We start from the raw sequence: 15,745 nt of genomic DNA, 5'->3' as shown, positions 1-15,745 counted from the left end.
GCACCACAACGAAGAGTAGCCCCCACCCGCCACAACTAGAGAAAGCCCACGCGCAGCAACGAAGACCCAACACAGCCAAAAAATAAATAAGTAAAATAAATTTATTAAAGAAAAAGAAACCAGCTGTTGGACTGTGGTTGGGACCAGGTGAGGCACAGTTGGGGGAAGGAGATTATACTTTGGTAGAGAAGTAGCTTTTGCATTTTGTTTTTCTTGCTTTTTTTATGAAACAGGAAGAGCAAAGCCATGCCCCAAGGCTGTGGGTTTTTCAAGCAAAGACTTTCCCCCGATAACCACAGCGACCCCCTGAAAGAAGTGGCCAGCTTCCTCTCACATTTTGGCGGGGGAGGGGGTAGGAATCAGACACAAAGAAACCTGAAGAATGGATGACCCAAGCCCCCTTCCCCCAAGTAGCCTTGCTATCCAGCATCACGGGTTAGAAGTTTATAGGAATTCTGGATCCATGGTTTCCTATGGTCCCTTTTACAGATCTTGTTAATTTATTACCCGTGGTTACACTTTCAATGGAAATCATGAAGAAATGGTAAAGGAAACATGAGCTAATTTTTTTCCAGTGACACATTTCACTGCTATTTAAATAGCCGTTCTGCCAAACCAAACACAGCACTTACAGCCAGCGGTGACACATGAAGGAGATGGCTGTGGCCAATCGTGCCCGCGGCATCCCGAACAGGCGAGACTTTCTCTCAGCTTCCCCAAGGGCCAGACGCCAAGAGGGGTGGATGGGGGGAGCTGGAGCCTGGGGAACAGCTGGAGCCCCAGAGCTTGGCGATCGCAGCTCCCACCCTCTCCCCAGCAGGGCTCTTGCCCTCCGCCTGGAGCCCGCTCCTCGCCCCGCTGAGCGGCCCTGGGGTGACTGTTTCCCCAGCAGCCCGAGAGGCCCCCCAGAGCGGTCCACAACCAGGGCGCGAGCAAGGGCTGCCTGGCTCTCCCTGCTGGATGATTTGCTGAGGGCTCTAACCGGGAACATTGTCAGGTTGTGTAAAACCAGAGACAGACTTTGGGGAAGGCCTGACCAGCCTCGTTCCAGTTCTGCGGTAGTGGCCGTGACCACGACCCCGCCTGCACAGAGCGCCTTTGTTGGGCAAACCCAGGGCCTCCGACTTCTCCTCACAAGCGTTCGCCTCGGACACTTTTTTGCTCCCCGGCTTTGGGACTATGATGTCACCCTGCATTTATTCACTTTTCAAGAAGGCAAGTGATAGCACAAAGTTGAAAGGTGCCCATAGGGTATACCTTAAAAGCTCTCATCACAAGAAAACAGGAATGTGTAACTTTGTGTGGTGATGGGTGGTAACCAGACTTATCGTGGTGATCATTCCACGGTGAATACTAATATCGAATCGTTGCCTTGTAAACCTGAATCGAATATAATGTTATATGTCAATTATACCTCAATTAAAAAAAAAAAGAGGACTAAACAACAAGGTCCTACTGTATAGCACAGGGAACTATATTCAATATCTTGTAATAAACCATAATGGAAAAGAATATGAAAAAGAATGTGTGTATATATATATATATATGTATAACTGAATCACTTTGCTGTACAGCAGAAATTAACACAACATTGTAACTCAACTATATTGCAAAAAAATAATTTGTTTTAAAAAAAGAACATAGGTTTAAAAAAAAGAGGCAGACCAATGAGCTGTGGCATTTGGTGAGAGAAAAGCCAGGGCCTGAGATGTCGGGGAAGAGAGGCTCTGGCAATAGCCGGTGCGGCGCAGCAGGGGAGGGGGTGCCCCTCTTCACAGCGGCTGTGTCAGAAATGCCCAGGATTTTAAAATGCAGTGGGGTTGAGGGAAACGAAGCACTTAGGAGCTGACACCTGGCCCTTGGAGACCTTGGATCAGCTGTCAACCTCAGGGGCCCCGTAGGAGCCCCGTGGCACTGACATTCTCACGTTGAGCTGCTCTGATGAGCAGCGAGGGCAGGGGGTGATTCAGGAAGGGGAATGAAATGGGGAGAGAGCATTCCGGAGGGAGAAGCCAGCAGGAATTGGGGCTTCGGCACCCAGGCCTCACTGGATCTTGAACAAGTGTGACTACCTCTGTATCCCCACAGTGGGAGGCTCTGTGGCCCCCAGAGCCCCCTGCAAGTGTCAAGGTGGGCAGAGCAGAGGGGCTGTGACAGAAGTCGGGCAGCAGGCCTGCTGGCATACTGGGAGAAACCACTCTGCTTTCCAAGGAGAAAACCCACTTTAGTGAGGCTCCGGAGAGAAGTTAGCTGTCGTCTTCCCTTTGCCAAAAAGTATATTAAATTCGCTGACCACATTTTTCCAAACCCGAGTGCGGAGGACATTAGATGCAACACACACTGGCTGGGCTCTGGTGCGCTGGGCACCCCACACATTTCATTTTGCATTATTAATATTTAAACCAAAGCAGCTGTTCTCTGCACACACAGAGCCCAGAGCCTGCCCAAGGTTCCTACGAAGACTTCTCCCTGGGGCCAGATGCACCAGCTGGGCAGCCCCTTACTGATCCTCAGGGCTTGGGCCTCCTGGGGCAGATTTCCCCAAGCAGCCATTCCTTGATCTGCAGTGACATTTCTGGGACATTTCTGGGCCAGGGGCTTGGTGGTTTATTGGCAAGAGCAGATTCTGTTGATCTACCTTAGCTAAGATTTGGTGGGTCCACCCTTAGCAGATTTTTGAGAGGGGTGAAAAGATCTCTTTGCTATACCAGCTTCCCCTTCTGAGCCCTCGGCCCCAGGGTAAGGTCCCCCGGGCTTTCACGTGTTCTCCCGATTTCTTTCCTCCTTCAAAACTAGAACAACTGTCATACCAAGCTTTTGTGCCTTGGAGCCTCGGGTCCTCCACCTGTGCATTCGCACCTTAAAGCCTCAGCGCTAAGCCTGGGTGGGGAGACTCTTGCCTGAGTCTGTGGGACAGCCTGGCCGGCACCATACCACAGCCTGCTACCCAAAGCCCCTTCCCAACCTGCCTCGATTCTGTCACCTCCAGGTCCCTGTGCTTCAGCCACCTGGGGCTGCTCTGGCTCCCAGACGCACTAAACACAGTCCTTCCATAGACCATCTGCTCCTTCTACTTGCCTTTGAACTCCCAGGACAAAAGTCACCTCCTCTCTGCCACCATCCATCACCTCCACCCCAGGATGAACTAATTACTTACTCCTCTCTCCTCGCCTAACAATTTATGTTCCATTCTATTTTGGCATATATCTCACTATATTGTAAACTTTTCTTTCTATATTTCTAAAAACTAATATTTATTGAGCACTTTCTATGTACATGATGCTTTAAGCAGAATTACATATTATGTAATTCTCACAGTAACCCTATGAGATGGGTTTTGTAATTATCCCCATTTTACAGATGACAAAACTGAGGCTTAGAGATGGTGAGTACCTTGCCCAAGGTTACAGAACTAAGAAGTATCTGTCTCCCCCCCAGAGACTATGAGCTCCTTAAGGAAGAGGCCATAACAGTGTGCTTCCAGGGCCTACCTAACACATTGTCTCAATATAGGTGTTCGATACATGTTTGTTGAAATGAAATAAAAGTAAATAAAGCAAGCAGAAGGATTTTCCCAGGCCAGGATTTACTGAGATACCCTAGGGTCGCCATTTTCTCTAGGCGACTAACCCAGCTCAAGCTCCTGGAGAAGCAGGAGTAAAAACTTAGCAGGAAGCCAGACATGGATTCAAATTCCAATTCCACCTGAATTTAAACTAGCTGTGCCTCTGTTTTCCCATTTGCAAATTGGTGAAAATAAGAATACCAACCTAATTTAATCCTTACAACAACCAATCCAGTCCTGCCTGAGCTGGATGAAAAAGAGCAGGAGGTTATGACACATGGAAAAGATGTACGAATTAAATGAAGTGATATGTGGAGAGCATCTAACCCAGCCCTGGCCACATTATAGACACGCACATTGATGTCTTGTACAAACACACTGAAGTGCTTTGACAGCAATGGTGAGGACAATGTGTTATATTTACATGGGACTCCATAAGGCTCTGCCGCCGGATCTCTTGATTTAACCCTCACAACTTTTGTAAGCCAAATATTACTACCACGATCCTGTTGCAGACACCTAGTGCTGCACAGCAACCCACCCCGAAACTCAGTGACTTAATAGCATGTATTTTGTTCACCAATCTGCAATTCGCGCTGGGCTTGGTGAGGAAGCCCTTCTTCTCTGCTCCATTTGGCACCAGCTGGAGCAGCTTGAAGACTCGGGGTCAGAATCATCGGAAGGCTCTCAGTCACCACTGATTCTGGCTGTTTTCTGAGACCTTGGCTGGGACACTCAGCCAGAACCTAGACTTGCCCCCTCCATGTGGCCTGGGCTTCCTCACAGCACAATGGCCAAGATCCAAGGCGGGGGGAGGGGAGAGAGAGAGAGTGAGACTGAGAGGCAGCCAGTGGAAGCCGTATGCCTTTTATGGCCTAGCCTAGGAAGTCACACGATGTCACTTCTGACACATTTTATTTGTTGAGGCAGTCACAGAGACCTGCCCAGGTTCAAGGGGAGGGGACATAGACTTTGCCTCTTAATGGGAAGTAATAAGGTTCTGGAAGAGGGCGTGGGACTGGATATACTGTTATAGCATTTTTTGGAAAATACACAGAGCCCCAGTTTACAGAGGAGAACAATGAGGGGAGGAACTACATAGTGACCTGTGCAAGAGCACAGCACCCATGAGTGGCAGAACCAGAACTCGAACCCAGGTCTTCTGACTCCAATCCCTAGGCTTTTTCCACTGAACAATGTGCTTTCCAATCCCACTTATCAGGGCTTCAGAAAGACTCAGCCCCAGACCCCTCTGGTGGCACAGTGGTTAAGAATCCGCCTGCCGATGCAGGGCACACGGGTTCGAGCCCTGGTCCGGGAAGATTCCACATGCCGCAGAGCAACTAAGCCCACGAGCCACAACGACTGAGCCCACGTGTCACAGCTACCGAAGCCCGCGCACCTAGAGCCCGCAATAAGAGAAGCCACTGCAATGAGAAGCCCACGCACCACAACGAAGAGTAGCCCCCGCTCACCGCAACAAGAGAAACCCCGCGGGCAGCAACGAAGACCCAAAAATAAACGCAGCCAAAAATAAATGAATGACTTTATTAAAAAACAAAGAAAGAAAGAAAGACCCAGCCCCTTCCCCACATAACGGGTCTTTCAGAGCCAGCCTGCTTCTGCACACGCATGCGCGCGCACGCGCACACACACACACACACACACACACACACACACACACACAGAGCCACAGCTTAACTTCCTTCCAGCAGTCCCTTTACCCCCCTGCACCTGGTGATGGAAAGAGCTCCTGATCGGACCCCACTTTGCTGCATCACTGCCAGGCCAAGCTGAGCTGGGGGACCCAGACCAGCCGGGAACCAGAGCAGGGTATTCCTGATGCTCAGGGGTGAGGGTGGGAGGGACTGACAGGAGACGGCATCTGGAATTCCAGATGACAGCAGGAGCTAAGAGGACTGTGGGTAATCTGGGGAATTTTTGGAAAATGTGAGTGTGATGTCAGCCTCAGTGAAAGAGAGAGGAGAGTAGGAGGAGTGGGGGATGGTCCTGGGGGGCCGGCAGGGGAAAGCGAGGGCAGTCGAGTTGTAATGTGAGGAACAGTTTATTAGTCTAGAAAAGTTTAACTTGAAGCTCCCAGCCTGCCCCCACGCCTCTGCCCAGCATGGGCACATCACACGGATGTGATTATAAACCGTGCTGGTGGGTCCTGGCTGAATCCAGGGGAGGAGGTGGGAATGCATTGATTTCTTCACGGATTATTGAGCAACTGAGCACGAAGCCAGCCCTTTGCCAGCCCGGGGGCATCGAGAATCAGCAAGGAGCCCTGAGAAATCCCTGCCCGGGTCAGGTGGGAGGAGGCCACAGAGGTCAGGGTTGGGGCAGTCCAACCCTCTGGGGAATCTGGCTGGTGCTTCTAGCCGTGCTGTGATTGGCTTGTTAAGGCTCTCTCCGCAGGACCGGGTACCCACCTGACACCTGGTCCCGAGGTTACCTCAGGCCGGCCCGAAGCTCTTTGTGCATAGAGCCATGTGGCGGCCAGCACACAATGGGGCAGCCAGGTTCCGATGACGATGCTCATGCGTCCACAGAGAGCCACAGCTGGGATCACAGTCTCCCACCCAGCACTACTCAGCTGTGTGACCTCTGGCAAGTCCCTGAACCTCATGCAGACTCAGTGAAATGGGAGCATTAATTCCTACTGCAAAGAGCTGCGGTGAGCCTTAAATAAGGATGCATGGGTTAAGGATAAGAACCAGTCACTCCCAAAACCTGTTCCTCAAACCTCCCACTCCATTAAGCCCCAGGGAGGTACCAGCAAGAACGAACAGAAGCACAGGTGCCAGGAGAGGGGCTGCTTCACCTCCATGTCGGAGACACAGTCTTGGGATTCTCTGTGCCTCTCTATTCTCACCCAGAAAACAGAAAGTTTGGACGGATGGTATTCTATTAGTTCCCTCTATTTTCCTCCTCTCTTTCCTCGTGACCCCTCCTGCTCATTCCCACAGGCCACACTGAGACAAACCATGCTTATCATGAGGGAGGCACTGGGCTGTGGCCTACGAGGATTTCTCTAAAGTCCGTCCTGTGGCTCCAACTTCTGAGGCCCCCAAGTTCCTCTTGTCTGAGCCAGGGCTGGGGTTTGGGTAGGGGCACAACAGCCCTGTGCTTTCCCGGAGGACTCTGATGCTATCCTCACCTTTGTCCTCATGGGTTTCTGTCCCTCTGAGGTTCTTGGAAAGTCTTAGGCCACCCACCTCCCAAAGTTCCTGGATGAAAAATAGAAACTTAGGAATGAGGGTGAAAACCAAGCAGCCTCCTACCTTGTCTGGGGCTTTATTTTGAGAGTAACAGCCTGAAACAATCCTCCCTCGTCCTCTTTCCCCTTTCCTGGCAGCTCCAGCATCCTCCAGCTGAGTCCTGCCTGGGCTGGTTGAGGGAAGGAGGAGGTTATGGTCCATGGAAGAGTCATACCCCGAACTTTATGGGGTTTGCAGCCCAGGTGCAGAGCTGGGTCCCGCCCTTTCTCGACCACAGCCAGAGAAATGAAATGCAGGCTCCGTGGGGCAAGTAGGAAGCAAGGGGGACGGGAAGACAGAGAGAGAAGATAAAAGGGTGTTTGTGTCAGGGTGCAGAGGGCAGCCTCCAGGTGAGGAGGAATAAGAAGGGCTTGCGGGGAGCTCGGTCGTGTCATCACCAATAAGTGATGGGAAGTTTCCAGGGGGTGACAGAAGGTTACTGACTAGGGAAGCAGGTTTCAGGCAGGTGTCAGGAGCTGCGCTGCATTTCAGAAGAGCCCATGGCCACCTTCCAGGGGCCACAGCTCACAGTCCCCTGAGTACTCATGGCCACTATATTCTCTCCGGAACTGCTCCTGTCTCCCCCAGCCTCAGACCTTCAGCTCCAGGGAGGAGCCTCAGGGCAGATGGAGCCCAACATTCCCTGGGCTCTTCCAGCCCCGACATTTATCTTCGGGTTATTTTCACTCCCAAGAACAAAGAAGCTTTCTATTCAGCAAGTGGTGAGACCCACACCTCTGACAAGCCATAGATCACGCTAGGGAGGGCAGGCGGGAAGGGCTGGTGGCCAGTTCGCAGAGCTGCTTCTCCCTCCCACCCAGACCCTCAGAGGGGGAGTCTGGCTCCCGGCTTGCTGTAGGGTCCTGGCAGAAGGCAAAAGTGTGCGGGACAAACTGGTTCTGGAGCCAGAGGCCAAGCCAAGGTGGGAAGAGGGAAAAGACGGGACAAGACTGACTCTCAGAAGGGAAGGAGCCCTGGGCAAACCCTGCTTGGACCCAAACTCTATGGGCTCAGTCTCCTCACATAAGATATGGGATGGTCACCCAAACCACCTGGGGAGCTCTAAAAAAAGAAGGGTAGTAAAAGCCTATAAAGGCCAACCGTACAGAAAAGGTATATAGTGGATTCAAAACCCCCAGTAGCTGCCATTGTAGCTGAATTCCTTGTTTCCTTCAATAAATATATTTGAATACATTAGCATATATAAGTATAGATACATATAGACATTCATATATACATATACATGCATAAACTATCCATTTTTACACATTTGGTAAGAAATTAAACACATTGTTCTACAATGTCCTTTCTACACTTAACCATATAATTTGTAAGTCACTCCATATTTGTACATATACAACGGTCTCCTTTTTACTGATTTCTTAGTATTCTATTGTATGGCTATTGGTGGACTCTGAGGTAATTCCCCATCTTTTCCTATTACAAGTAATACTGCAGTAAATATCCATGTAACATACTCCTTTGTACACATTTCCAAGTACCAGGAGGACATATTCCTAGAAGTAGAAATGCCAGGCAGATCAAAGGGCATGTGGATGTATTTTTGTTTCGATGGATATTGCCAAAATACTCTTCATAAAGGCTGAACTTATTTACAAAGACATCAACAACGTATGAGAGTGCCTCACATCTCAGGCCAGCACAGTGTGTTGTTTTACAACTTTTTGATCCACATTAATTTAATCTGATAGATGAGAAAATTAACATTTCATTGTGGTTATAACTTGCATTTCACTCCTTACAAATAAGGTTGAGAAACTTTTAATGTGTTTCAAAGCCATCTGCACTTAAGGGTGCTTTAAAATACACAGAACCCTGGATCCCACACTCAAAAACTCTGATTCAGTAAACTCAAAAATCAGTTTTTAAAAACAATACTCAAGCCATTGGGGTAAAGATTTCTTAAGGAGAACATAGAAAGCACTATCCATGAGAGAAAAGATCGATACATTGTACTTCAATTAAATTGTAAATATCTATCCATTAAAAAAGAATGAAAAGTCAAGCAACAGACTGGGAGAAGATATTTGCAATATATATATATATTCTACAAAGAACTCAGACCAGAACATATAAAGAACTCCTACAAATCAACAAGAAAAAGAAAAAAAATCAACAACCGAATTTTTTTAGGTGAAAAAAAGATATACACAGACATTTCATGAAGGAAGATAAATGAATGACTAGTACACATACGAAAAGATGTTTACCCGTAACACATCAGGGATAAGTAAATTAAAACCACAATGAGATACCACGACCAGTAGTATACTGGTAAACACTTAACCACCCACATTCCAGGAATAAAAGCATTTCTTTGGTGTAAACACTCCCACTATGGCTGGTTTCAAGCTACCAATGTGACACATCACTGATGGCGGAATTGGGAAGAGATGTATACAGCTGAGTCTCACCAGCCACATAGGCTGGCTCCAGCCCATCCCCCTCAGTACGTCCATCATGAAGGCTGAAATGAAAAAGACTGACCATACCAAGGGCTCTTAAGTATGTAGAGCAAGTCAAACTCTACACATTGCTAGTGGGAGTGTGACGATACAATCACGCTGGAAAACCGGTAGTAATTACTAAGGCTAAATGTGGTTTGATCCCAGCTCATGTATACCCCGCAAAAACGCATACCCCTCAGAAGTGAATGCGTTATGGGATGGCTCATTTGGATTGTCAACTTGATGGGGCTATGGGGTGCTCCGACATTTGGTCAAATGTTATTCTGGGTGGGTCTGTGAGGGTGTTTTTGGATAAGATTAACATTAGAATCAGTAAACTGGGTGATGCAGATTGCTCTCCCCAGTGTGGGTGGGCCCCAACTAATCAGTTGAAGACCTGAATAAAACAAAACGGCTGAGCAAGAAGGAGTTCCTCCTGCCTGACTGCTCTGAACCGGGACATCAGTTCTTTCATTCCTGTGGACTCAAAGTGAAACATCAGCTCTTTCTGGGTCTTGAGCCTGCTAGCATTCTAGCTAGCCTGCTAGCACTGGAATGTACACCATCAGCTTTCCTGGTTCTCAGGCCTTTGGACTCAGACTGGAGTTCGCCATCAGTTCTACTGTGGGTCTAGCGAATACAGATCCTGGGACTTGTCTCACATGAGACAATTTCTTATAATAAATCTTTCTATACATACACAAACATACTTATACATGCGCACACCCTATTGGTTCTGTTTCTCTGGAGAACTCTGAGTTCTTCTCTAGCATATGTCCACCCAAAAATATGTACATGAATGTTCATAGCAGTTTTATTTGTTATAGTCAAAAACTGGGAACAACCCAAATGCCCATCCACAGTAGCATGAATAAATACACAGTGCTAGACTTATACCATGGAATATTATACAACAATGAAAAAGAATAAGCTACAGATACACACAGCAGCCTGGATGAATCTCAAAGACAGAATGTTGAAAGAAAAAAGTCAGACACAAAAGACAATGTATATGAACTTTTAAAATAGGCAAAACTAATCTGTTAGGAACTAAATCAGAACAGCAATTACTTTTAGGGGGGTTGGTTTCAACTTGAAGCAGGTGTGAGGAAATGTTCTGTGTTTTGGAAGTTCTATAGAAATGTTCTATATTTTGTTATGGATGGTAGTTACAAGGGTATAAAATCCACCCAACTGCACACTTAAGATTCATATCCTTCACTATTGACATAATGTCCCCCAATATAACTTTTAAAGGGAAATCATTTTTCAAAACTGCCAGCTATTTCTGATGATCAACCTAGTAAATAGGAAACTTTGGACTTGGAATCTGAAAGTTCTCTTAGAGCTAGCATTCTGTGAATGTGAGAATGACACAAGAACAAAGGCAAGAAGAAAGAAGCAGAGTGTAGAGGCAAGGGCTGAAAAACGGAAAGAAAGGGAGACCGACAGAAAACACATTTGACGCAACCAACATTCGTTTAGCAGCTGCTATGGGAAAAGCATTATGCTAGGTAGCCAGAGAGGTTAAAATGAGCAAAGTGCAGCCCCTGCCCTCAAGGAGTTTGCCTTCTTGTGGAAGATGTAGTTCTACATTACAAGGCACAGTACGGTAAGTGCCCCCCCAAAGAGGCACCAACAGAAAGTTCTGCAAATGGAAAATGGCAATCCATTGGTATAAAGATCATCCAGAAAGCCTTCGCAGTGGAGCAATAGGGCCTCAAAGGATAGGTAGAATCCTGCTGCGAGAGAGAGCTGAAAGAAGATATTTGTCTACGATCCTTTATAAATGCAATCTGAATTGGCCAATGCAACCATTTCAAATGGAAGCTCATAGATTCAACATAAGGTGGATAAAACGGCCACTGACAGGGCCAGAATGAGTTCCACATCTCATCAAGAGACTAAAGGTTTCCTAAGGAACCATAAAAGAGACAAATGTGGTCAGCCCTTCTCAGCACAGAGGGTAAAATATAATTATTTGTTATGTTATCCTCAAGGAATAGGGAGAGGGGGGATGGTATGCAGACCAGAGGCTATGGCAATACTGCAAGCATGTCCAACTAGGGCCCGAACTAGGAAAACGGCAGTAAGGCAAAGGGTGAGACACAGTTGAGTTGATGTCAGCAGACTCCAGCTAGAACATATGCTCCTGAGACTACTCTGTGTTGTTCACCAGTGAATGTTCAGTGCCTAGCATAGTGCCTGGCACACAGGAAGTGCACAATAATGTTTGTGGGATGAACTAAAAGGAGTGAGGAATAGGAAAGAGATGAAGGTGACACCCCTTCCTCTGGGTTAAAGTATGAGCGACTAAGAAGACAGGAATTCAAGAGAGGATGGTTTGGAGAGGAGAGAAGGGGATGGTGGGTTATGTGGAGACTGAAATCCTAGCAGGACACCTGGCAGACACAAGACTGGGGCTTGGACCAGATAACCAACTCCACGAGACATTGTCCTCTGAGAAGTGACTGCTGAAACTATCTGAACAGATGATGTACACAAGAGAGAGAAAGGAGAGAAGAGGGGTGAGGACAGAACTCGAGGATAAGAAGCTAGGGAAAAGGCAGTAGGAAACGAGAGAGAGAAGAATCAGGAAAGTGAAACATTAGCAGTTAATGGAAGACAGGGCTTCAAGAGAAAGGCACCCTCAGTTCAATTCTATTTGAGAAATAATTGTGTCCCTGTTCCCCAGGTAATCCAGAGACAGAAAAGCTTAGTAGAAAATATGGTCTTGAAGGAGAAACAGATAAGCCTTGGGTCTAAGCGTAGCTCTTACCAATTAATAATGGAATCCTGAGCAAGTCACTTAAACTTCTATTTCCCAATTGGTTGGATCTTAGATTTTCCAGTTGGTTATAAACGGGGAATTATTACCATCTATATCTCGGGTTGCTGTAAGGATTAAGTAAAGGTAAATGAAAATAAATGAAATGTATGAACATGCCCAGCACAGGGACTAGAACACAGTTAGCCCTGAATTTTTTATTTCCCTTCCCACCCCTCCCATGTAGGCCCTGTGCTAGGGCCTGACATTTGGGGAAAAGGATGCTGAACAGAGACCACCTGTGATGCAGTGGAGTGTTAGAGATCAAAGAGCGCTCCAGGACCACTCACGAGGACTGGAGGGGCCCAATGCACGCTGGTCAAGCCACGGAACCTGATCAAGCTTCTCCAGAATGCTGCAATTAGTAAGGAGATGTTGGTGCCCCTGAAAAGGCTGTTTTTTGGGGGGGTTTTTTGTGTGGTACGCGGGCCTCTCACTGTTGTGGCCTCTCCCGTTGTGGAGCACAGGCTCCGGACATGCAGGCTCAGCGGCCATAGCTCACGGGCCCCGCCGCTCTGCGGCATGTGGGATCCTCCCAGACCGGGGCACGAACCCATGTCCCCTGCATCAGCAGGCGGACTTCCAACCACTGTGCCACCAGGGAAGCCCAAAAGGGCTGTTTTAATAGGATGGTGGCAGGGTAGGATGCAAGAGTGGGAGCATCAACTCTCTTTCTTTGGCAGCAAGAGGAAAGAGACACAACTGCCAATAAAGGAGTAACTGCAAAGATGGAAATGTCCTTGGGTTAGGGACAACATGAACATATATGTGGGCCAGGGGAGAAGGCACGATGGAAGATGCAAGAACGAAAAAGTCTGGATGGTAGAGCAAGACACTCAAAGTGATGGAGTCAAACCCAGGGGTGGTCCAGATTTCAGGACATGGGCCCAAGGTTGGTATAACCTGAGAAGGGGGGACTCTTTAAGAAAAAGAAGGCAAATTTATGGATACAAAGTTAGATTCAGAAGTGTTTATTATGGTTACCAAAGGGGAAAGCGGGGAGGTTGGTGGGGAATAAATTAGGAGTTTGGGATGAACAGATACACACTACTATACATAAAATAGATAAACAACAAGGACCTACTGTATAGCACAGGGAACTATATTCAATATCTTGTAATAACCTATAATGGAAAAGAATCTGAAAAAAGAATATATATATATATGTGTGTGTATATATATACATATGAAACTGAACCACTCTGCTGTACACCTGAAACTAACACAACATTGTAAATCAATTATACTTCAACTTTTTTAAAGTGTATGTTTATTTAGAATAAGAAAATAACTCATAAGAAAACTTTTAAATGTTTATGCTGATAAATGCCACAATCACGAAACTCAGAAAAATAACATATGCTTATTAACTGCCTGACACACACAATTTTTTTAGGAAAAAAGTATTTCTTTTGCTGTGTACTCTTCTATTGATTACTCTTATATCAAAGGTTTTGTGGTATTATTTTCTATAGAGAGTATAGAAAAATAACTCAGTCTCTCCTCTGGCATGGCTTATCAAAATTTGGCTTTTGTTATTGATGGTTCAGAGAAATTGTTTTCAGGTTCCCAACTTGATGTTGGTAGTGGCATAAATCTTTAGGATTGTTGTCATGTTTGGGAAAACCACTATCAAAGTCCTTTCATATATGAGCTATAGTATTTCCGGGTGTGTCAAGTTTTCTTGCACAGTGACTTATCTTAAATATTCTTTGGGGGCTTCCCTGGTGGCGCAGTGGTTGAGAGTCCGCCTGCCGATGCAGGGGACACAGGTTCGTGCCCTGGTCCGGGAGGATCCCACGTGCCGCAGAGCGGCTGGGCCCGTGAGCCATGGCCGCTGAGCCTGCGCGTCCGGAGCCTGTGCTCCGCAACGGAAGAGGCCACAACAGTGAGAGGCCCGCGTACCAAAAAAAAAAAAAAAAAAAAAAATATTCTTTGAATTGACAATATCCATTAACCATTTTGCTGATATTCTCATTGTAGTAGTTTATTATGAGTTTTGTATTAACTCATGGACATCATTCTTGAACAAGAATTTTAAATACTGTTTATAGGATTCAGTGATAAGTTAAAAATCACAAACAATGCTATTTGTAGCATTGCTGCAAACATGTACTCTACAAACACAGGAAATCTGATTAAATCATATTCCATACAAAAAAAGAAAACTGTATGGTGCATTTGCAATTGAGTATATCCTGGCAGAGAAGAATTTCTATTTTGACTTGGCCTTGATAAGAACCAAATTCTAACAGCTTTATATTTCTAATGAATGAAAACAAATTTCCTAGAGTAGCTTATGATTCTGTAGCAAGTTACCTGGTGGCTCCCAAAAAGATATATCCATGTCCTAACCCCCTGAACCTGTGAATTTGACCTTATTTGAAGAAAGGGCTTTTGCAGATGTGATTAAATTAAGGATCTTGAAATTATCCTGGATTATTGGGGTTGAGCACTAAATCCAATGACAGAGTCCTTACAAGAAACAAAAGAGGAGACCCAGACATAGAAAAAAGGCCATGTGAAGACAGAAGCAGGGATTGGAGTGATGCTACCACAAGCCAAGGAAAAACAGGAGCTGAAAAAGGCAAAGAAGGTAAAAGATTCTTCCCTAGAGCCTTTGAAAAGAGTGCCAGTCTTCTGGACTCCAGAACTGTGAAAAAATATGTTTCTGTTGTTTTAAGACACCCTGTTGGTGGTCATTTGTTACAGCAGCTCTAGGCAACTAACACAGGTTCCATTCCAAACTTTGCTCCTCCTCCATTACCCAAACATTTCTTGTGGGATTGCAATAAAATGCATTCACAATCTGAAACGCCCTCCAGCCAGTATCTCAAGGGGCAGGTAGGTCAGCAGAGTGAACTGCAAAGAAGCCCCTCCCACTGCAGACGGCCGGCAGTAATTTAACTACACACCAAAAGTGAATGGAAGCCTCATAAATACAACTCACTGAACCCAGACTAAACACATCCTGAACTTAGCTTTCCCCTTAGCTGGGTCCCAACAAATCCTCTCACATTCTCCAACGCCACTCAACACAGCAGAAATGTACAGGCAGGGAAATCAGAAGGGAGAGAGACAGACATCTTAGCAATCATGGTTAAAAATCTGACTTTTGTAACTTTACCAAACATATCACCTCATGGATGCACTGCTAGGTGTCCCACCCTCAGGTCCTTGGAAGGAGTTATAAAAGTGGGGGGCTCTGAGCTCAAACTTCTTTTGTGTCCTGGTAATCGCCTCTGAGTCAGCCTCCAGCAAGAAGGACCACATACCCCTGGGATCTAAAAATACACGGCCAGGGACTTCCCTGATGGTCCAGCGGTAAAGAATCCGCCTTCCAACGCAGAAGATGCGGGTTCGATCCCTGGTCGGGGAACTAAGATCCCACATGCTGCGGGGCAGCTAAGCCTGCACTCCATAACTATTGGGCTCACGCGCCTCAACAAGAGAGCCCATGGGCCTCAAACTACAGAGCCTATGGGCGCTGGACCCCACGCACCACAACTACAGAGCCCATGCACCCTGGAGCCCATGCGCCACAAGTAGAGAGAGAAAACCTGCGTGCCGCAACAACAAGACCACGCACCATAACGAAAGATCCTGCGTGCCGCAACTAAGACCC

This window comes from Stenella coeruleoalba (assembly GCF_951394435.1).
Source record: "Stenella coeruleoalba genome assembly, chromosome: 13".
Classification (NCBI taxonomy): Eukaryota; Metazoa; Chordata; class Mammalia; order Artiodactyla; family Delphinidae; genus Stenella; species Stenella coeruleoalba.
This window is presented reverse-complemented; position numbering follows the sequence as displayed.